Below are 24659 nucleotides of genomic sequence, written 5' to 3'. Positions count from 1 at the left end.
GTGTTTAGAAAGACAACTACATGTCAGGCCCTGGGATTGGGGTAGAGGGGAAGAGGATGGGCAGAAGTGGAAGAGAGATTTTATGAAGACATTTTTACCCCCTTACAATAAAATGAAGGAATCCTGTTTCAAGGAAAGGCAGCATAGTAGTACTTTGTGGAAAAACAGAGGCTCAGAGTCATTCAAAATTAGTTTTAAACTTGGGCTCTGCTATTTGTCAACGATGGACTTTGGGACAGGATGCTGAATACCTGAGCTTCAGTTTACTCATCTATAAAATGGGAATATTAATTCTTACTTAATGCTTCTATTGTAAGGGTTAGAGATACTATGACTAGATGACCTAAAATGGTGCCTAACTCACGGTAGGTGAACAATAATAAATATGTGTCAGTATTTAGAGCTTCTAGTGCAACAGAGGGAGCGTCATTCATTCATTCAGCAAACACCCCCTGAGCCCCGCACATGTTATAGACACTGTACATGTATAACCATGCATAGCAATGGGAAGTCACAAGAACCATCAGGGGAAGTACTAGAGTCTAAACGTAGGACAAGTCATTTCCAGGTGGAGGAGCGAGGGCGTCTTCCTGAAGGAACCATGAAGAATCGGGAATGTTTGGGCGTGGAGAGAATGAGGGAGGGCATTTCCGGCAGAGGTGAGGCCATGAGCAAAAGCATTAAGGCGGAGAAACAGAAGATATGAACAAAGAATAGCAAAGAGTCTCCTCTGGGCCGGGCTTCTGATGTGTGAAGCAGCACCGCCCCACACAGATTTCTACGGGGATGGAAACGTCCTATATTCTGCAGTCCGATACGGCACTCATGAGCTCCACATGGATGCTGAGAGCTTGAAACGGGGCTGTTATGGCTGAGAAAACGAATTTCTAATTTATTTAATTATTTTAAATTTAAACTTAATGGCCGCATGTGGTTAATGGCCACCGTATTGGGCTGCATAGGCGTGGAGGGCAATTAGGAAAAAGCCATCTGAACAAATGAATTGAGATCAGACTGTGTCGTGCTAAGTTATAGTTTGTCGTAAACCATCACAGTTCAGCTCTGGAAAGACATTCCAGTGGCAGAGCGCAAGACGAATTCTAAAAGGCCACCCCAGAGTGAGGGGATCAGATTGCCAGAGCCTAAAATTGTTCAGAAGAGCAAGAATTAGGATTCTGCCTGGAACAGTGAGAACCGAGAGGAGAGGACAGATGTGAGGTACAGCCCCCATGTACGGCCACCCGGACATGGTAGGTCGAGAGGGTCAAGGGAGACAAATGTGACGGAGGGAATGCCGAGGTGTGAAACTTAATTGAAGTGTGTCTCGGTGTCTTGTGACACTAGGCACAGGAGACAGACGAAGGGCTTGTTATCTGGAATGAAGGGGAGGAGGCAGGTACTTCTGGGGCCAAAGGAGGTGATTACTGAAGAAAAACAGCTTCTCTGCATCTCATGTGCCTCAGAATCACGGCACCGTCCTACCTCCCAGGGGAAAGATTTCTCTTTCATTTATTTCCCCAGGTAATCAGAGCTGTGTAGCCTTGACATTGGGGGGCTGGGGTCCCAGGGGCCTGGAAGGGGCTCCTGCAGCTTCCTGGAGGTCTTGATGGTAGTTGCGATTTCCTCCAGGAGAGCAGGCTGATTTGGCATTCCTGGCACTGCCCGCCCATCTCACATCCTTCCTGGAGCTGGCCGCCAGGTCCCCAAGAACCCTGCATGACTTGCTGGAGAGCGGTGATTTGTTTTGTCCTATTAACTTCTTGAAAGGACAGAAATGGATTGCTGGGCTGAAGGCATGGCCTGGGAAGCATACGGATGAGGAGCCAGTTGCGTGAGACCAGAGAAGGGAGGTTGAGGTGAGTGGGGCGAGGGGGCTGACGGAATAGAATCTCCATCTCTTTAATCACATCTACTGAAATAAATCTCTTTGCAAAAATGCAGTTGTTTGGGGGTCCTCTCTCTCCCTCCCCCCTCCCTTCTCTCCCTCCCTTTCCCTCTCTCTCCCTCTCTTTCTCTCTCTCTCTCTCTCCCCCCTCCCCCCTCTCTCTCCATCCCTCCCCTCACCCCCAATTTGGCACACGCTATTCTCTCTGCCTGGAAAACACATTCCATCATCTCCTCCACTCTCTCCATTCAGAATTGCCTGCATTCGTTCATCAATCAGTGAGCATCTACTCTGTGCCCACCACTGTGTTGGAGTCTGAGTGCACCACCGTGACAAAAGGAGATGAATTCCGCCCCATCCACAGAATCTGGAGAGCAGGGAGAAGGCTTAGATACTAATCGATGAACTGGTCCAGAAAGGAGCAATTATAACTTAGGGATTGCTGTTGAAGGAACTCTTGCCAAGCCTTAAGCGTGCCCATTCAGACACCTCGGCGCAATGACCTCTCCGTGTCTCGATTTAGCCATCTGCAAAATGGCACTGAGAATAGAACCTTGTACATCGTGGAGAGCATGAAATACAGCTTAACGTATAGGCGCCCAAAAGAGCACTGCTGGCTATTATTCTCGTCATTCCTCCATGAAGGTCAAAGAGGACCATGGACTATGGCCCCAGGACTATTGTCTAGGCCGAGATGCATCAGAGGTTTAATTGGTTCTGTGTCTAAGCAAGAGGTCCACCAGGTCTTTTAGAAACACACCACGAGTCAGCTTCTCCCTGCCTCTCAGGCAGTATGGTTAGAACACTGCTCTCTCATACACGGATGCTGTTCCCTACATCCCTGGCCTTCTGGGGACCATGAAAAACCATTTGGAGCTACAAAGCTCAGGCCTGTAACATTCCAGAGTGAAACCCGTCTGCTCAAAGAGAGAGGAGTTAAACCAGTTGCGATGAAGGACATGATTTATTGGCTGTCTGGTGATATGTTCTCACATAAGGCTATGAACAGCCTGGAAAAAAAAAGTTGGGGACACCTATAAAGTCTTCCAAGCTGAATAGTCTCCTGAGAAAGTTGGAGTAGAGATGAAAAGGTTCGTTTCATCCCAGACAAGAGAGGCCCAGCCTGAAGCTGGTTGCTTTCCTAGGTGCTGAGGCATGGCCTTCTAATACAAAGTTTCTCCTTTAAATTAAGTGGAGCAAACCACGGGGGTGGCTACTGTATTCCCCATGTGTTCTTGCAGATTCAACGCTGATTTCTACGAATAACATTGATCCTACCCACATGTTTCCCAGGAGACAGTAATGACGGAAAAACGAAATATTAAAGTTTCCGTATCTAAAAGCCTTTAAGGAGACTGGATAAGGATGCAAAGGGAAAAACGCAAAACGAATAAGTGTTCTATGTTAAAAGCGGGGCGTGGGGTGGGTAGGTTTAAGTAGCAGAGAAGGAAAGAAGAGACTTTTGACTTAAAGAAGGAAGGTAGATTGCAAAGGAGAATTGTAGAGAGAAAGGAGACAGATTTGGGCACCTAGGAATTAATAGGTGATGTTTAGGACACTGGCTGCTGTTGGTGCCTCACTGAGGCCCCCTTGACCGGTCAGAGCATTAGCCCCCAGATGCTGGAGTGTTGGCTGACAATAACTCGTGCATCCTCCTTCTCCAGGTGGAAACCCCTTCACCTAAGAGTCTATGCCCACCCTCCCCCACCCTGGGAGGCAAACCTCAGCCAATGGCATGAGAGCACGAGAAGCTTGGCCCCCTGGCCTCCGCATAGGACCAAATTAGTGGTAGCAGTCATGCTCTAGCGTCTCCCATGAAGTCAGGCTGAGACGAGATTCCATCTGAGTCCACATCCTGGTTTAGTCTTTCCTTTTCCTTATACTTTTTTCACTCCCCTTCTCCAGAAAGTGTTCTCTCAATCTACCTCCTAACAAGAATCTCCTCTCAGGCTCTGCTCCTAGAGTCCCTGACCTAAGACAGGAAGTTTTCCCTGTGCCATGCGATGCTGTCCCCTCCCCCATTGCCCCTCTGCCCAGGAAGTCTTAGGAACATGGACTTCGTTCTTAGATTCTTTTGGATTCAGAAGTGTGCCTCTTGGGCTGTGATAATATTCTCTGAGATTGGTTTTGAGGTTGAGACAAACAGCGAAATCACTTTCAGTTTACAATTAGAATAGCAATATCTATAACGTATTGGATGCTTCTGTTCTAAGCACTGTCTTAGGTACTGATCTACCTGTTATATTGTTTAATCCTCCCAATGGCCCTATAAGATGCTGACTTTTACTCAATGCTATAAATGAGGAAACTGAATCTGTAAGAGGTAAAAACCTGTCCCTAGTCATTTAACACGTTAGAGGCAGAAACCCGGTTCAGACCAGGGTTTTTGCGATTCTGACACCTGCTTTCTACACAATGGAATGCACTGGCCCTTTCTCCGGCCCCATAAAAATAAAGATCAAGCTGCCAAGCTCTCACCTCAGCATGAAAACGCAGACTCCTCGAGCCCCAGTATTTCAAGCACGTACGTTTTCTTCTTCAGTCAATGACACAGAGGTTGGCAGGCACTAGAGTCCAGCCATGAGTTGACTGAAATCCAGCTCCTACTCCCAGAAGCTCAGCTGAGAAATCTAATATCTGAGATAGATAATCTAATGGGCATATGAGTCATCCATTTCTTCAGATTCTCTAAGCTCTAGTTTTGTATTAGGTTAGAAAGACAGGCACCTGGACCCTATTATGTTATCTCCCCCTATGAAACTAAGTTAAGACTTAACACTATGACCTCAGCATTTCTAGCAGATGAGGGCAAAAAATGTCAACGTGAACAATCTTTTTGTTGAAGACATTGCTTTTCTATTATAACATACCCCTTAAATATGATTGCAAGTGACTTGCTCCCTTTCAGAGTTCAGTGCTTGTGCAATGTTCTCTCCTACAGATAAATTTTGTGTTCCTTTTCACCATGCAATATAGATTATATGACCCAATAGATTTCTCATTTTGCCTTTGCTGCCAGGAAGCTCAGAGATAAATTCAGTCAGCTCTGATGGATAAGATCTATCTCGGACGTCTACTCTTACAATGTTTTTGAATTATTTTTAAGTGTTTAGTTTTCATTATGTTTGACTGTATCAGTCTACCTCAAATTTTTAAATATGCGTAGTAAAAGACTAAAAATAAATCAGTGTGTTATTATAAGGAACAGCTGGAAAAATGGACCTCTGAGTTTGTATTCAGATCTGGTGGAATATATTTAAGAAACAGTCCCAATGAGCATCTGTTCCCCCCAGACCACAACCCAAGCCAGCATCATCTCTCGCCTGAATGACTGCAAATGCCTCCCATCACTTCTGGTTGGATCGGATCTTCTGTGGGGCTCTCACAAAAGCTTGGGCTACATGCTAGCAGTTACCATATCTTGTAAAAATGGTCAGTGCCTTTCTGCTTCTCTCTCACTTCTCAGCCCTCCTTGGTTTACGAGCTCTCTCTCTCCTCCCTCCTCATCACCACCATCATCGTGACCATCGTAGCTCCCACTATATGCCAGGCACTTTAGAAGCATTAACTCGCTTAACCATGTAGAGTACTATCATTCCCGCCACCGAGATGAAGAGACTGAGGCACGAGGAGGTACCGTCGTGGGTAGGGATCATCCAAGGAGTGAGTGATAAAACACGGAATTCCAACTCAGAGCTGCTCTAGGAACAGAGGCTGAGCTTTCAATCACTCCTAATCTCACTTAATCACCAAGATACTGCTTGGCCAATGCCCTTAGCTCTACAGAGTCTTTGCTCAGACCTCTTTCTCAGGGGAGACTCCAGACCAAGCATTAGTACTGCAGCTGCACCCAGCACTCCAATCCCTCATTCTCTGTTCCACCTTTCCCTTCCTGTTGACATTCTGTGTGTTACTTTTCAACATCCCATGTAATCCATTTATTCTTCTTGTTCATTATCTGTTTACCCTGCTAGAGTATAAACTCCTCAAGGACAGAGAACTAGCATGTTCACTGATATATCTAGAAAGGATGCAATAAACATTTGTTGAATGATTGAATCAATGAATGATGCCATCTGTACTCTGGATCAGCTGGACTCACAGTGCCTTGCACATACCTGGCCCAGAGAAGGACATAAGTAAAAATTGGTCCTTGGATGAGAGGGTGACGCCTCTTCATCAACCTCGCTGAGGAAGTGGGCTCCAGCCCCAGGCCTAGGTGTTGTGTTATTATTGTTGCTGCTGCCATTTCCAGAATCCCTCGGAACCGGGGTAAGGGCCTCTGGGCCTCCGTCCAGGGTCAGAGAAGCCATGCCTGGTTGTCAGAACTCCCAAGCCCTGTGCTCTGCTCCAGCTCTGCCTAGGAGCTGCGTCCCCCTGTGACCTTTCCATGCCTCTCACCCAATCCCCATTGGCGCCTCCCTTATTCCAGATCCTCCCCTTCCTAGGCGTACAGGCGAGACCAGGTGGGTTTTCTTCGGTGCCTCATGGTGTCTCCCCCGTTTGGCCGTGGAGGGTGGGAAGGACCCCTCTGCCATTTTGTCACCTCATACATCCAATTAGATGGGCTCTCAGTAGTGGGGGAAAGCTGGCTGTTTCCTTGACAGCAAATACCCAAACTGACTGAAACAATTAGTTTGTCTATTTTAAAACTGAATTCCAATGCTTCCATGGCAACCAAAGTTATTAAAAGATGTAAATTAAAGTGTTGTGCAGGAAAGATGGCTTGGCATGGAAGATGCTTGTTTTAGGAAAAGAACACGAAGAACTTCAAACCAAGGGCATTCCCCGTGCCCGGAGGCACATTGCAATCAACTGGAGAGAAACAGCTCCCATGGCTCCTCCCCACGCCCTCGGCTCCTGTTACTGCCTCAAATGCAAGACACTCTGGTCTCCACCACCTATGGGAGAGGTGAGGGGCTTTGCATTTTCTGAAGTCTCCTTGTGCTAAGAAGGAAACCTGGAAGGAGTTCATGGAAGAGCTGACATTAATGTAGCACCTACTATGTACCTAGTAACAATGAGAGTTGACATGTGTTGAGTACTTACTATGCCCCTGGCATCGTGCTAAGGGATTCACAGGCATTAACTCACAGAATGCTCCTATCAGATGAGGGAGAATCTTGGTTCATTCCTGTTTCACAGGAGGGAAAATTGAGGCCCAACGGATGAGCGACTGAAGGAGTCACACAGCCAGTAAGAGATAAAACTGGGATTAGAGCCCACATCTGCCCAACCACATTATAGTCCGTTGAATCTGTACCAGACAAAATGCTGGATGAATGGATTATTCCACTTCATCTTAATAATCTAAATGGCAGTATACGTGGCATACGGTTAGCAGCTCAGGCTCCCGAGTGAGACAGAGGTGGGGGTAAACCCCAGCACCTCCATGTATCAGTTCTGGGACCGCAAGGCAAGGTCGCTAACCCTCGGCACCTCGGCTTACTTGGCTCTTGAATGAGCGCTGTGAGGTGGAGAGTATGACGTGAGCTGTTGCAGGAGAGGCACCGTGCCCACTCTCTGCGAAACATTATGAGCCCTCATTGTAATACTATTATTATTCTCTTTATAGCCGAGAAGAAGAGGCTTAGAGAGGTAAAGAAGCTTGCTCAGGGACACACAGCTGGGACTTCGAGCCAGGTCTCCAAGCTCGTGTCCTCTCCCTCGTGACTGAGGGAATGATAGCGTTTGCTCGGGATGTGTAATTCAGAGTCTTTTCGTGGTGAGGCTGGGACACGCAGAATCTCTAGTCACCCCGCCCCACGTATCATCCCGGGCTGCCTTGCTGCCTCTGAAAACATGGACGGGGAAAGGAGCAGCTGTATCTAACTCATGATAATCGTGATAATTACAGCGGCTACCGTTCATCCGGTCTTTTATTCTCCACCAGGTACGCGCTCAGGGCTGTGCCCTGGCTCTCTGCCGCCTGCCCACTCTGAAACGGGTTCAGTTCTTTAAAATGCATGTTAGCTTTAACACAGGCCACGGCTTCAACCTGTGGCCAACATTTGCTAGTCGCTGAGGATGCAATTTAAACATGAATTCGTCTGAGAAGCTTTCCCTAACCAGACTGGCAAGACCCTGCTCGGATCTGCCTGCTTTCCCCGCCAGCCCCTGGGGCTCCTCTGTGCTTGTCCTCTGCTAGTTGTCATTATGTCCCTGCTGAGGACCTGTATGGGATCTGTTTGTACTGTTTCCTCAGTGCCCAGAATGCTGTCTGGTACAAAGTAGGTACTTAACAGACATTTGGGGAATGAATGATGAATGAATGAATGAATGAATGCAAGTATGCATGATGGCATTTTTTTTATTGGCGAATGTATGAGGCTCAACATATGATTCAGTCAAATTTTGACCAACCCAGGGCCTTGGTTAATACTCCCAAAAAAGAGGCTTTCACAACGCAAAGGGGGAGGTGAAAAGACCCTCCCCTCAGCCAGGAAGAGGCATGAAGGTAGAACCCCCTGCCATGTCCAGTTTCTAGGCAAGGCTGTGTGAGTGCAATCTTTTATTTATTCATTCGATTTTCTATTAATGCAGTTTTTAATTCAACACAATATCTATTAAGTGTTTACCAATGACAGGCTAAATGTTGGAGGCAGGAACACGTGTCACCGACCATAGACTGACGCTTTCTGGGGAAAGCCAGACTATGAGCAGACCATGAGTGACAGAGTTATAAATGGTAATTAATAAGTCATATGTTTTTAAAGGTTCATATATAAAATAATGGAAGGCACTTACTTTGGAATGAATTATTAAGGAAGGCATCTCGGAAAAAAATGAGAAGTTAACCAAGTAGAAAGCTAGTTAGGGGTCATTCCAGGCAGAGAAAACAAGCTGAGGCAGAAGGAACTTGGTACAGCAGAGGGTCTGGGAGAGTCGGTGACGCTGGGGAAGGAGCGAGCGGAGAGTGGTCTGAGGTGAGGCTGCTGGGGGGTGGGGGGGCGGGGCAGGGTGGGGTTCAGCAGATCTTCTGGGAGCGAGGGTCTGTTATTCAGAAAACCAGAATTCTTCATGCCATCATTTTATGTGAGCTCATGTCACTGGCCACATACCCCTCCAACTTCGCTCTAATGTAGCAGGTGTGTAAGAAGTGTCTGCGGTGAGAACACAAAGCACTGGGACCGCACAGAATTCTGGCGCAATTCCGGGGTGGACCGATCCCCTTCTTTGGGCCTATGTTTTCACTTCTTCAAAAACGGGGGAGAGGAACGCAAGGTAGAAGTCCACCCAAGGCAGTGGCAGCATGATGGCCTACGGGGCACCTGGAGAAGGCGGCACTGTTTTTGGTTGTTGCACTAACTGGGGCTGCTGTGGTGGGCGGGGACAGGCACTAGGATTGTGGTTGTGCTGCCCAGCACGGGGGACTCCTCCAACACAAAGACGCTCTGAGGGGGATTATCTCCAAAGTCCTCCTAGGGCTCCAACTGTCCTCGAAGGAAGGGATGCTACTGGCACCTAGTGGGTGGAGGCCAGGAATGCTGGTAAATATCCTACCCTGCATAGGATGGCCCCCCACCTCAGAATTATCTGGTCCCAAATATCAATAGTGCCAAGGTTGAGAAACCCTGGAATAAGGAAACAACTGGTCATATGGATGGATGGATAGATGGATAGATGGATAGAGATGGATAGATGGATGGATAGATGGATGGATGGATGGATGCATGCATGCATGGATGCATGGATGGATACATGGATCGTTGATTGGTCTGAACAACGTATCACTCTCCAGTAAACCTAATGATTTTCATTTGTATGATGTGACCAAATGTAAGCAGTTTTAATTAAAACAGCCACTGGTATTTATCCAAAGAAAACCAAAACAATAATTCGTAAAGCTCTATGCAACCCAATATTCATGGCAGCACAATTTACAATAGCCAAGATATGGAAGCAACCTAAATGCCCAACAACAGATGATTGCATAAAAAAATTATGGTTCACATATACAATGGAATAGTACTCAGTCTTAAAAAAAAAAAAAAAAATGAAATCCTACCATTTGCAATGACATGGATGGACCTAGAGGTTATTATGCTGAGTGAAATAAATTCAGAGAAAGAAAGATAAATACCATATGATTTCACTCATATGCGGAATCTAAGGAACAAAAAGAACAAACTAATCAAAAACAGACTCACGAATATAGTAGACGATTTGGTGACACACAGAGGGTAGGGAGTTTGGGGGGCTGGGAGAATGGGGTGAAGGGTTAAAGAAGTACAAATTAGTAATTGATAGATGGTCACAGGGATGGGGAGCACAGCATAGGGAATGCAGTTAACATTAATATGTTGGCCAGGTGGAGGGCCAGGGGAGGGAGAAAGCAATTGGGGGTATCATTTTATAAACTATATAGATGTCTAACCAATTTATTCTATACTTCCAACTAATTAAAATAAATAAATTAATCTAAAACAAAACAAAACAAAACAAAAACAGCCACTGGGAACCTGAATCATCCATAGAAAAACAGAGCTCCCCACAATTCCAGGACATACATAAACCAAATGTTATTTCTGGCTGTTTTTTATGGAACTTTTCTCCTGACTGGTAATAACCAATATTTTGTAAGCCTTACTCTGCCAGACACAGGGCTAAGCACTTTACATGTGTTAATTTGTTAATCCTCAAAAACACCCATCTTTCCAATTTTACAGATGAGGAAAGACAGATGCAGAGATCCGAGTTAACTCCTCTAAGGTAACAGCTAGTAAGTGGAGAAGTAGGGGTGTGAACCCAGGCGCTACGATCTGGGACTCTGGGCCCTAAACCACCACCCTTCATGGCATCAGATGGTGCCGAGCAGGGCTGTGATATTGTGATTTATTGTAAGAAATATATATTTGGTTTTCATCTGCATTCCTGGCACAGAGCTCCAGAAACCCTTGGAATTTCCTAAGTGTTGAGAGCAATCAAGGTGGCTTTTGTTATGTTAATGAGTGGCTTTTGAAAAGCCCCTTGGTCACCTAAGGATGGAGGCTGGTTGCCAGCGGAGCCAAGCCAGTAATTAGAGGGTTGGAACTTTCAGTCCTACCCTCCTGACCTCCTGGGAGGAGAGACGGGGTGGAGACTGAATCAATCTCCAATGGGCAATGATTTAGTCAGTCACGCTACCTAAGAAAGCCTCCACAAACACCAAAAAGGACAAGAGCTTGTGGGCCAGTGAACATATGGAGATTTAGGGACAGTAGCTTGGAAGCTCCATGCCCACGTCCCATGTTCCTTGACCTATGCATGTCCATCTGGCTGTTCCTGAGTTACATCCTTTTATCATCGACTTGTGATCTAGCAAGTAAAACGTGTCCCTGAGTTCCGCGAGCTGCTCTAGCAAATTAATCGAAGCCAAATGGAGTCATGGGAACCTCTGAGCTATATAGGCAGTCTGTCAGAATCACAGGTGACAACGTGGACTTGCGATTGGCATCTGAATTGGGGCAGTCTTGTGAAGCTGAACCCTCAGCCTGTGGGATCTGACATTGTCTCCAGATAGATAGTGTCAGAACTGAGTCGAACTGTAGGACACCCAGCTGGTGTCGGAATTGCTGGGCGTGGGGAAAAGCCTCCCACATCAGAATCGCTGAAGTGGAATTGAAGGGTCACTCCCTCTGCTGGTGGGTTCCCAGCAGGCACTGTCCACACATGCATTAGAGCACTTTCCTCAATGACTGTTTAAGCCCCACCCCCAGCAAATGACTTGAGAGCCAGAACCCTGCTTCAAAGCAGAAGCCCCAGGACCCATCAGAGGCGCCTGGTACCAAGCAGATACCCGGTAATATTTGTCAGTGATGCATAAGTAAGAAAACCACTTCCTGCCTCCAAACTCCATGAGTGTGTATAACGCATTTCTTTATTTTGGCTTCAAAGCAAATTTCTCTGGGAAACATTAACACCACAGGGGAAATTCTGAAAGGGAGCGTAGAGAACTCAAACCAAGCCAGGGCCTTTAGGGAACATTAGCCACATCCCGATCCCTCTGCTCATCACTCGGAGGAGGGAAAGGAGCTTCTGAAAAAGCAAGACATCTCTGTCTGTACCCCCCGACTCCGCTCCTTAAACACGGGATGCGAAAGTTCACATTTTTAGCTAACATTTTATGTGATGCTTTTCTTAATTTTGTAAGTTGCTATTTTACTAGCAGATTCCTTTTGGGGCATCAGATGGCAGATTGAATGATTTAAGAGGAAAAAAAAAATGTGGTTGTATTTGAAGTTTTTTTTTTTTTTTAAGCCTCCAGGAGTCTAATGTGACATTCTGGGTAAGAACGCAACATTATGTTGATGCATATGACATCTCTCTTAATGAAGTATGAAACCTTTTTATGGCAGCAGATCATCGAGGGGATGGAGAGGAACCTGGCAGGGGGACTCACATCGGCTCGGTACACTGTGACTGCCACCCCTGCCTTAGAAGTGGGAAAGGTGAAGGGGTCTGGAAGCGTCTCCATTGGGAAACTGTTCATTCACAAGGGATCCAAAGAGCATCTGGGCTCAGCAACTAGACCTTACAAATGAGGACAGCATTTACACGCAGGCTGGCAGAGCGATGGCTCTGAGTTCTGCCACCTCTGGGCCCAAGTAGGAAATTAGCTCCCCTAACAGAACCTCCAACTATTTATGGGAGACACTGAAGGGACTCTGGGAGCCCCAGAGCATGGCGAAACAGGAGAAAGCCTTTCTCCCCGAGCCAATGCCACACTTGCCTCGCGGACACCGAAGTCCCTTCACAGAAACCCTTGTGAGCACCTTCTGGATCTCATCCGACATCCGCCAAGGTCTTTCATAATAACTACTTGTCGCTCTGACCGTTAGGACTCAAATTTAGACATCAGGAAAGCGAGACAGAGAGGTTAAGAAACTTGCCTCAGAGCCAGTCTCATTCAGCTAAAAGGTGGAACAAGAGAGAGTACAGGTAATCAATCCGTGGGAACTTGTATGGGCTCTGTGTGGAAAAGTCATGCATCACTACCACTCGCCTTCCATTGGCCAGAACTCAGTCACGTGGTCCCACGGAACTGCAAGGGAGGCTGGGAAATATAGTCTAGCTATTAAACCAAAAGGAAAAAGGAAAGTGGTTTTGGTGAACTCAGAGCTGTCTCTACTGCAGGCACTAAGCAGAGTCCTGAAGAGCTCAAATTAGTCTGAGAAACCAGATTCAAAACCACATTCCATCAAATCTTTCAATCATCCATCTCGCCCACACCCAGAGTTACAATGAACGCTTTCAAACATATCACTGGACCGTACCCGGTGGAGGAGGGGTAGACATCAAAGTTATCTGTAGGAAATCTCTGGACTCTTCTGAGATGCTAATTAAATGCAAAATTGAGGTTCTATTTACTAACAATTTATCATGTGCCAGGTGCTGTACCCCATGCCGTTATTGCCTTATGTCATTTATTCCTCACTCTGATAGTACAGGGTTGTGACAATGACTGTCCTCTGGCAGATGAGAAGTTGGAATGTTGAGAGGTGACCCAACAAGTCCTGAGAGAACTGAAAATCACACCCGCATTAGTCTGATCCCAGGGTTCAAGAGCTTAAGCCAACAGCTCTTACATGTCTGTGCATATTCCTTCCCATCGAAGAGATTACGTTTTGTCCCTCAAGGGAGAAATATCAGGATTTCTACCTTCTAGTTATATTATTTAAACCACGGCATTAACTCACTTGGAAAGAGAAACATTTTCATAAAATATTCAGAACGTGAAATATGAAAGAAAAGAAATATATCCACAGGAAAGTCACTAATCAAAGTGATTTTCTTACCCAGCTGCCTTACGTGACTGGTGTTCCGCTCAGAACGAGAATACCATGCTTATCAGACAGAGCTGCCTGACACGCTCTCCGCCTCAAGCAAACAGGGCTTCAGATCCCAGACGTGAAGGGACCTGTGTGGTCGAGGTCCTCACTCGGAGCAGTGAACGGAGCCCTACGCAGGGCCCATGGGTGTTTGTCATGCACCCCTAAGGTGTTCTATTTACCTGTGTGGCAAGATGGGATGCTAAGAGATGGGGGGTTATCAAGTAGCTTTGTTTCATATCTGGAGAATGTGAAGACAAGAATCATCAGGGACACAGTTGCACTGCTGCTATTGTTGTTGACTGGTTTATTTGCTCCTCGCATGCGTGGGGAGATTTTTCCGATTTTAATATGCACATAATTTTGTAAACATATATGAAATCCACCTGTACGTTTTTCAATTGGTGCTCTTGTTGGTTCTGTCCCTCATCCTCTCCCCTCCCTCCAAAAAAAAAATGCATTATAAAAGTCAGGCTGTGATTTATCACCCACGATATCTGAGAATAGAGGGAATGTAGCACACGGTACTAAATGGTTCAGGGCTGAAGTGTCCATTTCTCCTGCTCGCCCCGTGGGCCTGATCACGTGACAATAAACTGGCGGCCTGTGGAGGCTTTGAGCAGCGGGTCCTAAGGGCTAGAGCTGAATCGTTCAAATTAAAAATGCAAACCAAATAAAAGCGGGGGGAAAGCCAACAACCATTTTTCTTTTTAAAAAAATTAGACCTTTTAAATAATCATTTAAATGTATAGTAATAAACTATCGTACATTTTAATCTGTTTTCTATTTGACAATACTTCATTTGCAAACTCTTTATGGCTTTTAAAAATAGACCCAGAGTCCAAATCCGCATGGCATGAGATTTTTCACGTTCTCTAACTTGCAGCTAGGTATTTGTATCAGATTCAGTTTACAAGCCGCCATTGAGGACAGGGCCGGCATTTGGTGCCTCTGAGAAGGCAGGCTGAAGTTTGAGTCCAGGCGCCACACGGGGCTGTGGCTCAGGCATGGGGCTAGGGCTGCCTGAGTGAGACATCCTAGATGCCTCACTTGCCTCACCCTAATCCTGCGCCTGCTATGGACAGACTTTCCCAATGAGGCATGAGCTTTCAGAGACTTGCTTAGTGCCTGTGATAGAAATGGCTCTGAGTTCAACAAAACCCATTCCTTTATGCCTTTGGGTTCTTAGCTAGACTACATTTCCCAGTACCCTTTGCAGTTCGGTGGGACCATGTGATGGAGTTCTGGCCAATGGAAGGTGAGAAGTGACGGATGACTTTTCTAAGCACAGCCCATAACAAGTTCCCTGACTTGTCACCTGTGCTCTTATTCTGTTTTTATGCTGAGTGAGGTTGACTCCAAGGCAAGTTTCTTTTTCTCTCTGTTCCTCAACTGCCTGATCTATAAAATGAGGGTAAACATAGCTTTCGCCTCTGGAGTTATTCTAAGGAACATTTAATGAAGTCAAAACAAGACAGCAGAACTTAGTGGTAAACCTCGTGGACTGTCAAATCAGAATGTCTGAGTTTAAGGCTTACCTTCAGAGTTCTGTGACTTGGGTAAGTTTTTTTTCTAACCTCCCTACACTTATTTCTCATTCTGTAAGATGGGAATAACTAACACTCGCCTGATAGGAATGTGTTGAGAAATAAATTGAACTGAAATATATAAAATGCTTTGAACATACCAAGCCTGGCATCCAGCGGGTGCTACTTAAGTCTTAGCTGCTACTATTACTACTGTTGATACTGCTGCTATTATAATAATTTCTGTTATTTTAGTACATAAAATGTGCTTAGAAGAGTGCCTGGTGCATAGTAGTATTCATTAAATGTTAACTATCATTGTTACTTTCTATAAAATATATGGAATGATACCATCTATCAAAATTAAGTGAAATAATGGGTATAAAGCTTTACCATAATACCCTGAATGAAAAGAAAAACAAAAAAAAACAAAAAACGTAAGCCTTTAATAACCTCTGGTCCTGTAAATGCCACATGTGATCTGGTGGAAAAGAAGGACCTGAGGATTAAGACCAGACATTGGGCATGAGTGACATGACAAAGATAGAGAAAATAGTGCATAAATACACTCAAATCAAACTTCACCTTTGACCTTGAGCCGTCCCCTTCCAGGCCTTGCCTCTGGAATGAGGAGGCAACCCAGAGCCAAGGAAAAACAAGGCTCTTACCTCGGGACCCAAACCCAGAGCCAAGGAAAAACAAGGCTCTTACCTCGGGACCCAAGGCCTGTAAAGGCTCCCTAGATAGAAATCAGTGGGTTCATGAACTTGGATAGAAAAAGTAAAACTTTATTTCCACTAGCTTCTAGCTGTAATCTAGTATTCCATTTCATTATAAACGTAAGCAACAAATCACAGTAGTATTACCAGTATCTGTGACTTTCTCACCAACAGAAATCACAGAATTTTTCAGTCACATTACAATTGTCACAGATATCTCAAAATATCATAATGCCTGTTGCTATTTCCAAATTACAGTAATTACTAGACTTGCTTTTTATTTAATGTATTAATGAAGAAAGCGACGATTTTACTAGATCACATTTACTATTTTAGTAAATGTGTTTCAATATAAATGGTTTCCTTAGTGATCTTAAGTATTTTATATTACGTATTTGAAGACTTTATTTTGCAAAGTGGCCCACGGTTCTTCTCAGATGCCAAAGGGGCTCATGGAACAGAAAAGATAATGGGTCTCTGGTCTACAGTCTTGAGGACACTCCATCCCCTACACACAAAGAGGCCAGGTCAAACTCCAGAGACCTGTTGGTGATTACTCAGGTACCTTCTGGCAGGTGTCCTCCTGGGTCCTCTGCTACTGCATCTGTAAAGGGGAGCTACTAACATTCTTCCCAAATCTTCCATAAGATTATTATGAGTCGAATGTTATACAAAATGTGAATCTACTGGCTGAGAGCAATAGATTCTGTGCAAACTTAGGCATTAATCACACCGTGCCTTGGAGATGAAGCAGACCCCTCCTCTGATTCCTCATGGGTGTTCTGAATGTTGTCCCCAGTCCCTCCTCTTAGAGTGCCACAGAAGGAAAGTCGCCAAAAACTTTGGGAGGCAGAGACCATCGGAGGCTCTGCAGTTAGATTTTGGGTTGAATCTTGGACAAATAGGTTCACCCCCCTCTGAGACTCTGTTTCCTCTTCTTTAATCATGAAAACAATTACAGTGGAATGAGATGAACCGCAAAGCACAGGATAGAGTGTCTGGCAAGTAGCCACGGCATAGGGCTCAGGGAAGCACAACGGTTTAGACGACAGTGGAGGTGACTGTCAGCATCATTATCGTGGTCGTCATGATCACATCGCGGCGGGTAGTTAATGCTCATGGAATATCCACATCCCCATCACATTTCCCAGACCCCTCGCAGTGGTGGACTGTGAGTGAAAGTGAGGCGCATCATTTCTGCACTGAGACAATGAAAAACACAAGAGAGAATCCCCATTCTTTTTCTTCCCCTGCCATGGTGATGGCGGAGGTGTGTGTAGACGCGGTGGGGCCATAAGATAGAAGCGCCATGGCTCGCTCCATGGAGAGTCACCCAATGCTCGCTGGGCACGTAGCATGAGAAAGAAAGAAACCTCTCTTGAGTGAGCCTGGTTAACTTGTTACTTCAGCATAGCCTCGCCTCTCCTGATTAAGAAAACCACAAAGAAGCAGATTTTTCTTAACTAAGAACACAACAAGGCGGCAGATGACTTCCCATAATGATGACAACGGCTAGATCTGTCATGAGACACACCTAGAATTCAGCACCTTCCTCGAGGGCATGAGGAACCATCTGGAAGATCTGGGCAGAGTCTGGTCCAAAGACTCAATGCAGCCCAAGGAGAGACACGCGGCACTTACTCACTCCACCTTCCACTCATTGGCTGGAAACCCTGCTGACCGAGCACAACGGGAACTTGAACTGAGGAAGCCTTCTTGAGATACCATGTTTGCAGTCAGAGCCCACATTAGCTGAAACCATGAACAGACTGTTTTCATACAGAATTCACTCTCCTCGTCTCCAAAGGTACAAATAGCTCTGGACACTGCAAAAAACATTCTCAATATCTACTGGCCGCCAGTCTGCAAGGAAGAAGAGGAAGGGGCTGTATGTAAGACCTTTATTCCTGCCCGTGCCGCTGCTGAGGACAGCACCAGGGCGTAGTATAAAACGTAATTAACACATTTCAAATCAACACATAAAACGCGTCAGATGTTTGAGCATTAATTAATATTTTTGCAAACTAATTACATTAGAATGACAAGGCCAGAAAGAGACTCAAAGAGTTTACTAATTTTGTTCTTCTCTTATTTAAACGGCCGCACGGATTACCACTTTATTCAATTTTTATTTTTTTAATTTACCAGAAACGGTCTAAACACCACACTATTTCACGGCCATCATCATTTATTCATAGCTCAATAGAGGAAGCTGGAATAGCAATAACTCTACCTCCCCACCCCGCCCCCCCGCCCCTAACTAATTGTCATTCTGGTGAGATAAGTGGGATATCATCCCTGAGTCAAGCTACATTAGTGCCGAGAATCAGGCACAGTCACGAAGTTTCTCCAAAGTGTGTCAGCATCATTTGTCATGAGAGGTTTGTGCTGAGCAATGCAGACTTTGAACCGGGGAGTTTTCAAGCCCGCTTCAGAAGGCAAATTGCCTGGAATCAAATACTAACTCTGCCTACTGGCCATATGGCCTTGGGTGGATCCCATCAACTCTTCTGAGCCTTGGTTTTCTCATCCATTAAATGAAGGTTACATTAATAGTCATTCGTCCAAGTTTGTTGGAAGAAATAAAAGAGGCAATCCCTACTAAACGCTTAACGCTGTGCTTAGCAGATAGCCGGCATTCAGTAAGTGTTCCTGCTCTCACTACCCCGACCATAACCACCACCACCATGTTTGCAGTCAGAGCCCACATTAGCTGAAACCATGAACAGACTGTTTTCATACAGACAGCATCATCATTGCCATCATCCAAAGTCACCTTCAATGCCCTTGACTATCAGGTGCCATTCCATATGTCCAGAGGATTTTCTAATCCTCTCCTCTTCCATCCCTCACTTATATACGCAGTCAACCCAAACCAGTCTCTTTGCTTTTTGTCAGATTTGCTCCAGATTATTAGAAATGCCACAGAATGTGGTATCGGGTAAATGGTCCTCAAGACCTCTTACTGATCTTAGAGCTAGGGCACATGAGTGCATGGGAAAGGAAGACTCACACCATCTGGAAGTCTCCTGAGACTTCCCAGGGGAGCTGATCATCTCCTCATCTCCTCTAGGTGTTCACTCTCTTCCTCAAACCCGCCTCTACTTTAGAAGTTGGCTAAAAGCATCTGTTCATCCATCCGCATATTTTACTAGCTCACAGGACCCTTGAAATCCTGTGTCTTACTCATTTTAAGCGACCAGGGCCTAAAAGAGTAGCTATCAAACAGTGGATGTTCTTTAAGCTTGCTGGTCAGTGCATGGGCCCCTAGAGAGGTCCATCTGCTAATACACCTGTAGTCTGCTTGGGTCCAGAACCCCTGAGCCCAACCTCGATGCCAGCCACAGGGTCCTCTCCTTCCTCCTCACTAGACCCAGTATTTCCATGATTCTCTCAGGGGTGCCCACAGTTTCCTACGTGGACCTCCTCTTTCTTCTCTGACCCTTTATAAACCTTGGCCCTCGGCCTTGGTTTCCATAACCAGCCAGCTTACTTCCCCACCCCCTAATCTGATTCTGAACATCCCCAAACTCCCCTGACACCGCCATCTCTCCAAGTCCTGTCCTATGTTCTCTAGGGAAGCCCTATCACTGTGGACGAGTCCATTCTCTTTTGCCATTGATAAAACACGCTGAACCCTTGTAATTATGCAACATTACAGACTATGACAGGCTGGAGCCTCTGCTGTTCAGTCTAATTTGGTGCATCGAGTCTGAGAGCTAGAGTGAAATATGAGCCCAGAGCACATCTTTTGATCTTAAACAGTCAGAAGGTTGGAATGTATAATGCTATGGAAATAAATGGTGTCAAAACTGTAGGAAATAATTTATGGTGTGGGAATGGGTTTTGTGATCACAGAGCACTTACAAAGCCTTAAAAAAGAGAGTCGATGAGGTTGGTTGAGCTGTGGCAAAGGAAAGCTTGGAAGAAGAGAGAATTTGGAAGAGGAGGGACTAGATTTTTCTCTCCAGGGCTGAAAGGCCCAGCCTTTGCCGCTGAGAGATGGGAGGTGACTCCTGTATCCACTTTCTCGTCATCTCAGCTGGCTTTGGGGGCTAATGGTCCTGATCAGAAATCAGCGATTCCTGATCCCATCCAAGACTCGTTTAATCAACTACCTTGAGCCTCACTTTGCTCCTCTGTGAAATAGGATATTTTAGTAAACAGTACTTACTTTATAGGGTTCTTATATGGTGAAATTAAATAAGGTATATAAAATGACTTGAAGAGTGCCTGGCGTATAGTTAGATGCTACTTAAAAGTTAGCTTTTATTTTTTTGGGGGGGGGGTACTTTTTTCCATTAACCCCATTGCAATGTATAAATAGTGAGATCCTCTAACTTATCCTCAAAACCTCACAGTAACAGAAAGCCATTTTTTTTTCTGATAGAAACAGTAAGAAGAAATTTTAAAGATGCTCACCATTTCCCTTTTCTGAGGATCCTTAGTAACTTCCACAAAGAAAGCTGCTTCTGGAAAACTCCGGGACTCATGCTTCCATTTGGTGTAGAGGCTAGGAACTGGTTCTAGCTGGTCCCTTGGCAATTTCACGTTGTAGCTTAGACTGAATCCCCAGTGATGCTAAGTAAAAATTACAACAGCGACTAGCATCTATTAAGGGCTATTTATGTACCAGATAATATTCTGATTGCCTTCCGTACCTTATATCATGCTTTCTCACCTTCACGAAAAAAAAAAAAAGTTGTAAGGTTCATTCTTTAATTATTTTCATTCTATGGAGGAGACAAACGCGACACACAAAGGTTAAGTAATTTGCCTGCGTTTCGCCGCCAGTAGGAACTGGAGACAGGAAATGACGGAGCTAAACCCAGGCGTCAGCTCCACAGCCTCTACCCGCACAGGACCGTTCACGGTGGGAAGAGCCCCAGCGCTGCCGTCAGACAAACTGATTCAAACTCTAGGCCTGCCATGCGATACTTAGGAAAGTTTGGTCAACGCCACGTCACCGCTCAGAATCTCCGTAAAATATGGCCAGTGGCATTCTTTTTGAAAGATCGCTGTGCCGATGACGCAGTGCTTGACCCTTGGTGAGCACGTGGGAACGACGGCCGCTGTGTTCACTGCCGCGGCTGTGTCAGGCACTGGCTGGTCTCCCTCCCCGGGCCTGTCCAGATGTCAGTTTGCTGGACAGATCGCCTGGACCTCTCCGCCGCTCACCGGGGCCTCAGGTCGGCCGTACTCTCTCTCTGCTGGTTTTTCCCTCTAACCGCCAATCCTACCTCTGCTGCCTTTATCCTCAGCACACGGTTCCCTCTGCTACTCACGGGGAAGATGAAGACCGCCAGACATAACCTCTTTCGATTTCTCCTTCTTCTCCTTCAACTTGGTCCACTCTTACTCTCCATCCTTTCTCAGTGTCACAAAAGAAAACTGTCCTCTCTCAGTCCAATTAATGTCATAGCTCTTGGGCACGGTGCTGAGCCCTGGTGACACATGGTAAGCAAAGCACAGTACCCTGCGGGATAGAGATGACCCTCTGGCCACGTTTCAGCGGGTAAAGCCTATCGGTGCTCTGATGCTCATCCTCACACCCGCTGAGGCCCATCTCCAGGCCGATGACACGCCCTAAATCGTCACATCTCTAAGCCTTCTCCCGTCTGCATCTTCAAAATTTCCTCCAGCCAGGGACCCATCATTCCCTTGGCTCACTCACTTGAAAGCCTGGTCTACGCTGTGATTCCATGTCTTCTCTTTCCATTTACTCCTTAAGCCACCACATCTAACTTCTGCTTCCACCACCTCCATTGGAAGGGCAGTCCTTGAGGACGTTAATGATGGTAGACTTGACCGACCCCGTGCCGCCAACGTGGTGCTCACCCTCCTTGACCCCACTGAATTACTGCACACCCTCAGCACCTTCTCGTACCCCTCTTCCTCTGTTTTGCATGAGGAAACCCAGCCTCGGTTTCTCCCTGTTCGCTCCCCTTTTCTTTCGCTTATTCCCTGAACACGCAGCTCCCCTTCCATCTGTGCCTTTTCCCATGTTCTCCACTTTACTTGATGACAACCTAACTCGCCCTTCAAGGCTCTGGTCTGCATATTACCTGCTGTGGGAAGCCTCCACACACATCCCACTCCAAAATCAGCCTCACTTATGTTTGAACCCGGATCTAAAACTTACCAAATGTGGGAATATGGAGCAGGACTTATGGAGAGGGGTTGGCTCTTATAAGAAATCTCATGAACAAAATGATACCACCTCCCACCCAATTTAGGATATAACCTCTCCTCCAATATTGGACCATATGTTCTTTGAGGGTATGACTGTGTGTCAAACTTATATAGGTACCCCAGTGCCTGGTGCTTTGCCCAGAATAGCTGTCTCTTAAATATCCCTCGAATGTAAAAAAAACAGCAACCATATCTCCAACTGAGAATTCTGGGCCCTTGAATTAAGACCTGATGAGTGTTTAAGGTTCTTTAAACATTCTTTTGAGCGGGCTTCAAGAACAGAGAAGACCATCAAAGTGTGATAGGGTAAAATTAGACAAAGTCACGAGTGCTCATTGGGAAGTGTCGCTGCTCTTCAAGTGGGTCTTGTCCTCAGGTGAATCAAAGAGGGCCATTAACTCCAACATGAATTACGCCACATAAGTAAGCGCCTGCCTGGTTAGGGTCTGGGTCAGCCATGATGAGACATCGTCGGAGCAAGTTTTCAAAGCCACGGGTCTCAAAATAAATTGCTCATTAGGTTGTTTATTGATTGTCTTACTTTACACAAGAGATACAGGATGGGGGTTGTGCGAGGAAGCGAAATAACAATCGTGGATCATCTGCTCTGTGCCAGGTACTGTCTTAGGCATTGCATCGAGATCGTCAAATTTAAAATTCAAACCAATCTTTTGGGGTGGGTTTCATTATTCTTATTTTCCTGATGAGGCTGCTGAGGGAGTTGCTCATGGGTATGGAACTTGTACGTCGTGGCCCTATGATTTATACCACAGCTATAAGACTCCAAAGCTCACAGTCTTTCCACAGTAACACTTGTGGTACAAGAGCTCAGAGTCACCTTGTAAAATATTCTGGCTTCTCCAGTGACTGAGAGTGGCCAGGGCGGGTCTTTTGTTCACAGCAACAGAAACTTGGTCCCTTCTCAAAAGCACTGGTTTCTCTCCCGACGGCCAGGCTTCTAAGGGGCTCTGAAGCCCTGGATCTGCTTTCCTGAGAACCAGGGTTGAGACAGGAAAAATAAATGATTCCTTGGCCTGGGATAAAGTTTCCTTCTGGCAGGAAAAAGGAATTGGTGGAAGGGAGATTCTACCTATGTTTCTCGAAGGCCATCGGGTTTTGCTACCTGCGTGGTTTGCCATTACAATTATTTGGGATAGCAACGCTGTAGTATCAATCAATCTCAGTTCGATTGCTTTGCCATGAAATAGGAGCGGGCCAATCTATCAAAATTGAGGCCCTCCACTGGGCTATATTGCCATTAAACTATCAACAGGAAATCATTAAGGTGAGGCAAGAAACCAACTGGTAACTGAAAAGAAATGATTTTTTTTTTTCAAACATCCTCGCCCGCAACCTCCTTTGTGTAGCTGTCAGCATAGGCGATGCGGGGCTGGGTCTCAGGTCTGTGTGTTAGCGTGCCGTTGGTGGTGGAGAGAACTCAGACCTAGGCATTTGCAATCCAATGACTGTGCCCAGGTTACTTGGTTCTCTCTCAGCAGGGCAAGCTGCATGACGATAAATAGGGGGGGAAATGTGCATGCATTTGTGCGATAAAACGGGCTTAATGATTCTGAAGGGGAAGGAGTCCAGGAGACACACAGTAGCAACTTAGGAACAAAATGGAACCATGCAGGGCCGATTAATGTGCAAATATGTGTGTACTGAACTTGCATTCCATTCATCATGTGGACATGGAAATTGGGCCATTTATCTGTTATATTATGTATGTGACATCTTAGTTTGGTTCTTACAGGCTGCTCGGGGACAAAGGGCCTTGTGCTTTGAGGCTAGCAGAGGGAATTTAAGATAAATTCTTCAGCTGTCATAAACATCGCTGGGCAGAATTTGGTCAGAAGATAAAGCTCTTTCCTCTGCAGGATTTTAACATTTCTCAATAGTCCATGTGCCATCTTATTAAACTGTGTGTGTGGTGCAGGAAGGGGTGGCATATGCCATGAAAAATTATTGGCACAAACAGCTTGCTGTCATGTTTTCAAAGTCCAGATTTAGCAAACGTTATTCACATATTCACTGTCAATCTGCAGAGAGGAAGGGAACTGGCGAAGCCACTCGCTCCCGCCGATGCTGCGCGTTCATAATCCTTCCTGTCTCCCCTTAACCAGCGTCTCCCCCACAGGCGGGGTTTGTTCTGCTTAGATTACAACTGTTTGTACCTAGGAAAAAGTCATTCGAGAAGGAAAAAGACCTCACGGAAGCACTTTTTCGGAGCCTCTATTATTTACCTAACAGAACATGCCGTGCCTAGGGATCATGCATTAAATAATGGCGATCACTTGCTTTGATGAATCGCCATTGGAAATTTAATTAATAAAAGGTTACCTCCCTTCGGTAGTGCCAAAAAAAAAAAAATATGGTCTGGCTACAGCAATCACAACTCAGCCTTATAAACAATGGTTAGGAGAAAGAAAAGCTTTTGTTTTGTTTTGTTTTTTGACTTGTTCCATCTGGGAAAGAAGAATCTGGAGTAAAAAAGGAAGGAAGGAAGGAAGGAAGGAAGGAAGGAAGG

The sequence above is a fragment of the Pteropus vampyrus genome, unplaced genomic scaffold (assembly GCF_000151845.1).
Source record: "Pteropus vampyrus isolate Shadow unplaced genomic scaffold, Pvam_2.0 Scaffold40, whole genome shotgun sequence".
Lineage (NCBI taxonomy): Eukaryota > Metazoa > Chordata > Mammalia > Chiroptera > Pteropodidae > Pteropus > Pteropus vampyrus.
Note: the sequence above shows the minus strand (reverse complement) of the source record.